Here is a 10,639-nt window from a genome sequence, read left to right on the forward strand (position 1 = left end):
GTCTGCTCCCTGCATGTGTTTGCACATCACCGGTGGTCCCTTTTTCTGTGGTTCCCAGCCTTCCCTGCCACCCCTTGCAAAGTTCTTACTTTCCAAGACCTCGATCCAAAGTCACCTGCTTAAGCATTCAAGGGCACCCCTGTTGCCAGGTGACACACAATCCTTAGACTGTAATGAGGAAACCACACGAGGCCCTCTCCAGAGGGTGCCGTCATTGATCTGCAGAGGACCCGATCAGCGGCGTGCCTTGCCAAAGGCACATCATTTTGAAGTGATTTTCTGGGAGAGATCACACTATATCGATCTGGTTGGAGGCCAGAGGACTTGAATGTTAAAAAGTAAGCATTGAGATGTTGGGGCTGGGAGAGTCAGGAAGTTTCCCATTTTATTGTCCCCTGGAGGGTTCAGCAGGCAGGGAGGCTCAGGGGCAGCATTAATATTTTCAAGTTTCAGCTTCGTTTGAAGCTGCAGAAAGACCCCCTGTTGGCTGGGGGAGATGCCTGCTGGACTGTAGTTTTTGTGTCCTGTTTCCTGATGTGGAGGCCATATCCATTCCAGATGGTCCATGGCCAGCCCCTCACCCACCTGAGGAAGCCAGCAGGGTCAGAGGTGGGCACACCCAGCATCTTTGGTGTGTTTAGTCACTCAGCCATTCAAATATGAATGGACTTTGTGCATATGGCATCCATAACGCTGGTTGGAATGAGGGTCACACATGCAAAATAAATATAGCCCTTGCCCCCTAGAGGCTCAAGGGTTGATTGGGAAACTGTTAGCAAGGAGTCTAACAGGAAATAAAATTCTGTCAAGAACTCAGGCTTTGGCATCAGAATCACCATGGGCCAACCCTCCCTCTGTCAGGGACTTTCTATGACCTTAGGGAGTTATTGAACCTCTCCGAGCTTCCATTTTTTCATCTTTAAAAGGGGAAGAGTTACACAAATCGCCCTGGACATTCTCACAGGATTGAAGACGGTGTATGCAATGTGCAGGCAGGTAGAAGGCGTGCAGGTTAAGGCAGGTGTTATTATCAATGCCTTTTGTAGACCTTCCCTTGCAATTTTCACACCTCCACACCACACCCATTATGTCAAGGAAGGGAAAGAGAGTCACGTCCGAGTCGTCTGTAAGTTCCACATACCCTAGCAGGCACTTTGCACAGATACTGTGACGTCTAATCACCTAACAATCCCACGACGTAGGTACCAGCATCTCAGTTTTACAGAAGAGAAAGCTGAAGTTCAGAGAGTTGCTGTTTCTTGCCGAAGGTCACACAGCTAGCGACTGCCCAGGCAGGAAGTAATCAGCTCCTGGATGTCCTCCATCCTGAAAATCGGCTCTTCCTACTATGCCATGTTTGAGTAATAGGGGAAGGCGGGTTTGTATCTTTGAGAAAGAGCGTAACACTGTGGTTAAATGAATCCAAGCTCCAACACGTGCTAGTCACGTGACTTCGGGTGGGTGGGTTACACTTCCAGGGCAGCTGTAGCGAAGTGCCAGAGACTGGCCAGCTTAAACAACAGAAATGTATTTTCCCGCAAGCTCTAGAGGCTGGAAGTGTAAGATCCAGGTGTCGGCAGGTTTGGTTTCCTCTGCCGCTTCTCTCCTCGGCTTGCACGTGACCCTTCTCCCTGTGTCCTCGTATGGTCTGGTCCCTGTTTGCCTATATGTCTAGCATCTCTTCGTGTGTCCGAATACCTTGTTCTTCTAACGACGTCAGTCGTACTGAATTAGGACCCTCACAGTCTCACGTTCACCTCGTCAGTACGTTGAAGGCCCTCCCTCAGTGCTGTCACATTCTGAGGTCCTGGGGTTCAGGCTTCAACACGTGAATTTGGGGGGAGGCACAATTCATCCCATAGCCTTTGGTTACTGAACCCCCCTGTGCCTCAGTTTCCTTATTTGTAAAATGGAGAGTATAAGTTGTCTGTAAAATGCTTGGAACAGTGTCTGACACCTAGCAGACATGATATATTTTCTAAGTAAATAGAATAAAAACCTGTAGAAATGCATTATTTTCTGACTTAGCTGTTTACGGGCAGAACTACAAAGAGATTCTGATTCTCTGAACCTGGGGTGTCATATAAATATGTGCTCCAGTGATATCTGTTCAACAAATTAATGGAGAAAAGTGATTCAGGTAAGGAGGGGTCAGGTCTGGAAGAAAGATCAGAACTGGAAGGAAGATCACAGATTGTCTTTTGTCTTAAAAGAAGAGAAAGTTGGGAGTCAGAGGGTTAAGTGACCAACGTTTCACAGCTAGTAGAAGGCAGAACTGTGCCCAGCCGTCAGAGAAGCGTCCTTCCCCTCAGGACACTGTCCTGCCTTGGACCAAGCAGCCCTCCAGGAAACTGAGTTGCTTAAACTATGTGAGTTTTCCCTCTGTCCCAAATCATCTCAAGCATCAAATGCGTTCCGGCCTGGGACCGTTTCTTCCAGCAATAACGTCTCTTTTGAAAATGTGGCATTTGTATCTTTCACCTGGGAGGCCCTGATTAATTATTAAAAAACAAACTGATATAAAAGTTTATTTGTCTTCTTTTTTTTTAAGATTCCACATAAGAGTGATACCATATGGTATTTTTCTTTCTCTTTTGGGCTTACTTGAATAAACAAGTTTATACTGTATAGAATAGGGAACTATATCTGATATCCTGTAATAGCTTACGGTGAAAAAGAGTATGAAAACAAATATATGTATGTTCGTGTATGACTGAAACCTTGTGCTGTACACCAGAAATTGACACAATGTTGTAAACTGACTCTATTTCAATAAAAAAAAAAAACTGGTAAAACTCTGGTTCATAGAGACAAGATGTGTGCTGCTTAAATAGAACAGGGTGAATCACAGCAGATGCAGCAAAGCACAAGTTTGTGCAAAAAAGGATGAAGCAAAAAAGGCAAAGAAAAAGTGACAAAAGTAAGTGGAGAAACCGTGGCTGAAAATCAGAGGTGTCTGGGAGTAATTGCTGGCCTTGGGGCTCATTCCGACATCTGCTTTGTTGTTCTTACTACAAGTATCCTGGAATTTATTCACCTTGCTTGTATAAACTGGAGGGCTAATTAATCATGCATTGATATTCTTATTTAGAGTAGCTATTGTATTTTGTTCTTAAAGCAACAGGACCTTATTTCAAAGGAATGTAAAATTGACATGGAGTCTTTATATTCCATCTGCTCAATTAAAATAATAATAAAGTGTAATTTCCTATTAAATTATTTGCCTATTATATAAAATGTTAAAAATGCATGCAGTGCAAAATCGTTCATTTTTTCCTCTCTATATTTTATAAAATCTTTGTGTATATTTGAACACAATATTGTCATTTGCTGCTAATTCACCAAAAGGATCAGATAGCGTAATTTACTCCGTATTCCTTATTGCAAATTTTGATAGTTTCCAATTTTGAAGGGTAAGTGTAAGCTGGCTTAATTTCATGCTTTGAGTTAATTGGTTGTTTTTTTCCTACAAAAGCTAAGATTGTGAAAATCAAATATTCTTTAAAGCTGCATATAAAATAATTTCATTAATTGACAGTCACATCGTTGAAGTATACTTTTGGCTAAATTACTTGAAACAAACAAAAAATAAGGAATACAGTTTCATATGTTAGCACTTGAATCTAGCTATCACTATACCCTGAAATTATGAAAAACTCAAATAATTATAAAAACTGAGGGAAAAAGAAAGGAACACAAACTTACGAGTCAGACCACGCTGGGTGTGATCCAGGCTGCTCAGGCACTGGCTGTGTGAATTTCAACACCTGACCTCACTTTCTGGGTCTTGATTCCCCATCTGGAAACTGGGGATAACATGACCTTCTCAGCATTATGTTCAGAGGAGTCAATTATAAATAGCTCAGCAGCTTCCTTCCCCTTACTCCGTTCTGCAGATTCTACACCACCCTTCTCCAGGAATATACAAATAATTCCAGCCCAACCTGGTATTTATTAACCTCTATTTTCTACATAATTATATCAAGTCTCCTCTTTAATTTGCACATATGAACACAATGTAAAATAGCTAATTGCATTTCTTTCTTCCTTTTTTTTTTTTTTTTTTTTTTTACTAATTGCATTTTTAATTCACTATCAGAAAGATTCTGGCTGAACCAATGCAACAGAAGTGCTATTACAGAACAATTATCACCTCTAACGTGTCAGGACACAGAAAGATAAAGTGCTCCAGCCATGGTAGACCAAAGTCCCTTCAGTGCACTGAATGTGGCCTTGTCCCCGAGTCCTTGAAGTTCATGCTGTTCCCTCAAGTTTGCCTGGTGACTGACTGTCTTTCCTCATCACAGCTCAGCTCAAGTGTTGAAGCCTCCATAAAGAGTCTAGCCCCCCAGGTAGAAATGATCACATTTTTTGGTCTGCCTCCACTGCTGCGCACAAGGTTGCTGGTCCTAACATCAACTCCCTTTTCTGAACTTGCCCGCCCATGTCCGTGTCTCTACTCATCTGTGTTCTCCTTGAAGGTAAAGATGGGTGTCCTATGCATTGTTCCTCCACAAGTGCCAAGTGCAGTGCCCTGAATCAATGGGTCTATAGATACTTCGTGAATGAATGAATGAAACCCTGGAACCCTTGGCTCCAGTAGAGTGGGGGCCCCAGCATTTCCATATAATGGGCTTGAGGTGGAAAAGCCATAGGACTTTTCTTGGAGCCACATTAAGCATCTGGTTTTGCATATTAGTTTGTAACAGGCCAGAACCATTGCAAAGTCTTCTAAGAATACTTTTATTTACACTTTCTGTAAGATCAGAAAAAAAAAAAGACACTGCTTATGTAAGGTGATAGTGTTAACAGCAATATTTGAAGGCATCTGCTGGGAAAGGTGATAATGAAGTTTATAAGAGGCTCCTATCTGCCCACCTATGACACTGCCACTGGGCATTTTTCAAAGCACAGTGTTACCCCAGAATGTCAGAGGGAGCCCTGAAGCTGGGATGTTTTGTGCTCCCTACTCTCCCCCAAAAAAGGCTGACGTGAATATTACATTCTAAATTAATTTTTTAAATACAGCTGTGCTTTATTTGGGGCTCTCATAACATTCCCAGGAAGATTTATAAAGTCTTAATGAATCACTGAGTCCTTCCCCACAATTTCCTAATTAATTCTATATGAGACCCTGCTTTGATCAATTTACAGACTTCATTGTATTTAGTTAATTAAGAAATTGAAGGCATGGATTTTATCATTACTACAGGCAGTTCCAGTTGACCCTGGGTGATGTTTGATGAGCTGCTGTGAACCTAGAAAAATGGGGTCCTGACCACCACTCCATTAGAAAACTCTAGATGATTCGTGAGATGGGGTTGAACCTGGCTGAGAAAAAACAAGCATTTACTATTACTTTAAAGTAGGATGCAGAACACTGGAAAGTTTCACTCAAGCAAGAGGAGGGAACCAGCCCTCGCTGCATGTTTTTAACTGTGTGTTGTCTGTAACTTATGACGGTGAAGAGGAGGAGCTTTGTCATGAAAACAGTTGTGTGTGAGTTCTTACTCTGCCATTGCACTAGCTGTGTGACTTAAGTTAGCCAACATCCCCAGGAGAGTTTCTTGGATGGTAAAATGTTTATAACGATATAATAAAGTACCGGAGAATCGGAATCATTTAACATGGTGCTTGGTACGTAGTTAGGGATATTAAAAAAAAAAAAAAGCAATTATCGTCATCATCACCATCAGGTACTTTCACTATATTGTATTTTTAATCCTCAAAAATTCTTAAGAGCTAGACATAAATTTTTTCTTGTACAGATAAAGAAACCAAGTCTCAGAGCATAAAGGAATATTCCTAATATCACACAACTAACAAGACGTGAACATGGAGTTCAAGCTGAGGTGGGAAGCGCCATAAAAAAGACCAGCAGGACCCCCAGGCAGGGCCACTACTCTCCTGCCAGCACCAGCAGGTTCCCTGGCCCAGCGGCTTTATCTCACTTTTTGCCTCGAAATCGGCTAACTTCTAGGAAAGTGAAGCTCACTCCTGACTGGTCCATTTCCCTCACTCCTGATTGGTTATTTCTCTCCCCTCTGATTGGTCCATTTCTACAAAGCCTGTTCCTAATTAGTCAACTTTTGTTATACCTTATTTACATATGATGTTGCAAAGTGTAAACTGGCAGCATATAAAAGCCTGTGTAAACCTACAGATGGGGTCCAGAGCTTGGAGTGTTACCTCCTCTGGGTCTGCTGGTGTAATAAACCTGAGTTCTCCAACTTTCCAAGTGCTGCTTGGTCTCTCGCCCGGATCCAGGTTGCTGTCACAACTGAGCTGTAACACTGAGCTGTAACATGTTTTTCTGCAACAAAGCCAGGGCCCTTCTCACGAACCTCTGTTCTTTCAATTGGCTAGGTTTTCCTCAAGGGGTATAAAAGTGGGATGGTTCTAACATCCTATTTGTGGAAATTGATGCCCTTGTGTAATGCCCACCCACACTGAGTCAACACTGATCTATGCGATCAATGGAATACAGCAGAGATAACAGTATGTGATTTCTGGAACGAGACTATGAAAGAGTTAACCACTTCTGCCTGAGTCTTTTGATTTGCTCCCTCTGGAGAGAGCCAGCCACTGTGTCCTAGGACATATTCAGACAGCCCTGCAGAGACACCCACGTGAAAAAAAATACCTGAAGCCTCCCTCCAACAGCCAGAGCCAACTTGACAGTCATGTGATGAAGTCATCTTGGAGGTAAATCCCCAGCCTTCGTCAAGCCTTCCTACAGACCTGGCCAATATCTGACAACCTTAGGAGAAACCTGAACCAGAACCACTCAGCCACGCTGATCCTGAATTCTTGGTGCACAGAAATGGTGAGAGAAAATACCTGCCTATTGTTGTGAGCCCAAACAGACATCTGGGGGGACAATCTGTTATGCAGCAACAGGTAGCTAATACACAAGGTTAAAGACACTTGCTGAGGGTCACATAGCAAATCATGCAGAGCTAGGATTCTCCCTCTGCGTCAATAAGATAGGAAAAAAAAAAAAATCTTCCGTCTCTCCCTTCTCCAGCCCAGCTAGGTTCAGCCTTGTCCAAAGATATCATCAACCGAAATTCTACTTTTTTGAATAACGATGCGGAGAGACAGGCTCCACTGGAAGTTGTGGTGTGGCACAGAGCCGTAACGTCTCAGTCACTCCACATAAGCATGACGAGGATGTCTAATTCCCTGGAAGAGCCCTCAGAGATGTTCTAGTTAGCCCTCCTTGTTGTACAGGTGACTCAGGTCCAGGGAATGAGATGACTTCCTTAAGCTCACACTGTTGTTTGGTGGTGATACCCTGTATCAACAGCAGATCTCCTCATTCCTTATTCTTATGTGTTTTTTATGGTCAAGTACAAGTGTTTACAAACCCATAACCCACCAAAGACCCCTTTGATTTCCATCCCTCCCTTCCTTTTATTCTCAGTTTTTGAAATAGCTTTGTTAACTGAAGTTTGCACTGATTCAGCAAGAACAACCTACGCTATCTTATCATGGGTCAATTTAAGGTTTTCACTGGCTGAGCGCATAGAATGGAAAAAGTTGATGGGAGTCCAAGTTGCTGTCTTTGGGGTCTTCAATGTACTCAAGGCCAAATTTGAGAATATTAACTTTAAACCAAAGATGTTGGCCTCCTGTTGGATTTTCTGCAGCAGCATTTGATGTTCTGATTCTGTTTTTTTTTTCTTTTTTTCTTTTTTCCTTGAAACTTCTTTCTTGTTATATGGACATCCTTCTCCATAATTCTCTCAACTTTCTGGACGTTCTTTCTCAGTTGACTGGTATGAATTCACCTCCTCCATCAGCCACTTAATGTTAGTTATCACCCAGGGTTTTTTCCTTGACTCTTATTTTTCTCAGTCACACATTAAAAGTTCTCTTTTTTTTGTCTTCATTAAGAACACTTACCGTTTCTTCAAAAAATAGAGAATAAGCGTCACTTCTCTAGAGAGTGTTTTCTTGCAACAAAGTCTCTGTGCTAGATCCTTATCATTTACTTTTTCTACCAAAGTGTTTACCACTTTCAGAAGTTATCTGCTGGCATGTCTGTCTCTTCTGCTAAAATCTGAGCTGCTCCAGGTTAAGCTCTGGTCGTATTTATCTTGGTATCGACACTGCCCAGCCTGGAGCCTGAGTCAAGCAAGCTTTCAATAAACACAAGATGAATGGATCTGAACTAATCATTAACAGGAAAATGTCACGTCAGTGCATCTGCTGTGCCCTGTAGGTAACTACTGTTTTTCTGTTTCCCCAGCTCATCTCTACTTGCTGAAACAACTTCTCCAAAAGAACCGACACCCACCTCCTAAGTGGAATCTGTTCAAGCTAGGGCAGACATTTAGACCTAAAGCCGAATGTAGAGAGAAGAATTTGGCCTGAGGGATGGTCACTAGGGAAATCACAACTCACTCCTGCTGAGAAGAGGGAAGAGGGGAAGAGGAATTTATAGCCCCTCAAAGACTCCTAAATACAGTCCAGGAAATGCCATTACTGTAATTGGTGGAGTATAACATATTGATTAGTATGTATTTCTACCAAGAGGGCGAGATAATTAGCTCTGGACTACTTCAGTGTTCTCCAAGCATACTCTATAGAACCTTAAAGCTAAAAGATGTTTCTTGGGGGAAAAAAAAGTGTTTCCATGGACAGATAAGTTTAGGGCATGCGGCGAATATTATCTTCCCTTTCCTTCACACAAATCGCATTTGCATCTAAAAGTCAGTGAGGAGTCTTCCAGTAAAGTAACCCAGATAAGTGTGTTTAACTGAGCATTTTTGTAAACTTATGGGATTAAAGGATTCCGTTTTTCTTATATCAACTATCAGCACCCTATGAAGCTAACATTCAGTGGAAAACACTATGGGAAATGGTAGCCTCGCTCCCGTGTGCCTGATCTTGATACACGTAGTATGTTTAAGGTGAATGCTTCTGAGATGCTTGTGCAGCCCACAGCCCCTTTCCTCGAACAGATCCAACCAAATAAGTAATTATAGCCTCGCTGTCAATCTACACAGTCACGCCTGCCCCTCTGACAATGCTTGGTTAGAAAAGTAGAAAGTCAGGGATTTTCCTCTTTCAAATCAGGAGTCAGAAGTTTCAGGCCCAGCTCATATGGTACATTGAGTTAGGGCTGTGGTGAGCTTTTCCCTCTCTATGTATTCAGAGGCAGAGAAAAGTGATCCTTAGGGAGAAAATGAGAAAAGAATTCATCAGACCCTCAGAAAGAAGCAGAGTGAGTGAGCTTGAGGCCCCAGAGAGACGGAGGAATGGGATTTATTCCCCTAGCACCCCAGCCCCCATAGAGCCCTGCTGAACTTCACAGCCTAGTGTATTATTTATCGCCCCTGCAGACTTCTACTGAATCCCTCTTTTGGTTTGCGTTTGTAGAAGGTGGTTTTGTTTCCTTCAACCAAAAAGCCTTAACTAATACATGGAATCAGAAATATATTTAAGTTCAACGGGTGTTTATTGAGCAACTTTGTATGCCAAGCCCTATGTTACGTGCTTGTTATGAGGGTTAAAAAAGTAGAATGCAGACCTTGCCCTAGAAAGTTTCACTGAGAGACGTGTTCACATGTGCAGATTTCGCTGGAATCTGGCAATTGCTAGATGAAGGTGCATTAGAGGACATTTATTTAATGCATGATGGAGCTAGGCGAAAAAAGAAAAGTTCCCAACATAAAAATTCTTAGGATAAATCTCAGAGCTTGAGTTCTCTAGGTACAGTAGTGCCACAGGGGTATTCCAGACAGGAGGCACTGAGCATGCCTAGGGGTCCGCGTGTGAGGCAGTGATGAGTGTGTGGAGGAAAAAGTGAAGGGCCATGGCTGGAACTTGTAGAACAAGGGGACGAGCAGTGGGAGATAAGCCAGAGAAGTAATCAGCAGGCGTCAGGGAGGGAGAACCAATCCTTCCGTAGCACAGCTAATATATAAGGATGTCATCATGTCAGAGAAGCAGGTTCCGAACAGGAAAGTAACACGGTCAGATCTGCATGTTACAAAGATACTTTTTGGTAATTGTGTGCATGTTGGATTTGATGTAGGCAAAAGAGAAGGCAGGGAAACTGGTTAAGAGATGATGCTACACAGTGGGAATGGACAGGGGGCATGGAAATTAATTACAGACTCTTAATTTAAAGTGAATGAATAATAGAATGTTAGTGAAGAAAAAGTCCTTAGAGAGTTAACAGGTATTGGACATTCCCCACTACCACTCCAAAATCCTTGCTTCTTCATAAATTATGCATTTCACAACAGCCCTACATTCCCAGCCTGCAAACATGGTCTGCAGTGTAGGGCAAATGTGAGTCTAAACATTTACAATATTGAGATATGTGGTCTTCCTGTTAATTGACCCCACCAGCAGTGGTGCATGGAGCTGGGAGCTGGGACCTGGGACGTTTCTGAAAGATGCAGATTCCTCCTGGACCCATGGCTTCTTGAGAACTGGCTTCAGAAAGAGAGTACATTGGATCAGACCGGTTGTTTCAAACATTTTGTCCCACAGTGAACTTCTTACCAAAGGAGAATGTTCATGAAAGCCCTATATTTAAACAGCTTGGGCTGAGGCAGAGGGTAGAAAGCTTCAAACCCTCTTCTTAGGCCCTGCAGTGGGCTCTGAGATGCCTGTACAAAAT

This window comes from Camelus ferus, chromosome 2 (genome assembly GCF_009834535.1).
Source record: "Camelus ferus isolate YT-003-E chromosome 2, BCGSAC_Cfer_1.0, whole genome shotgun sequence".
Taxonomy (NCBI): domain Eukaryota; kingdom Metazoa; phylum Chordata; class Mammalia; order Artiodactyla; family Camelidae; genus Camelus; species Camelus ferus.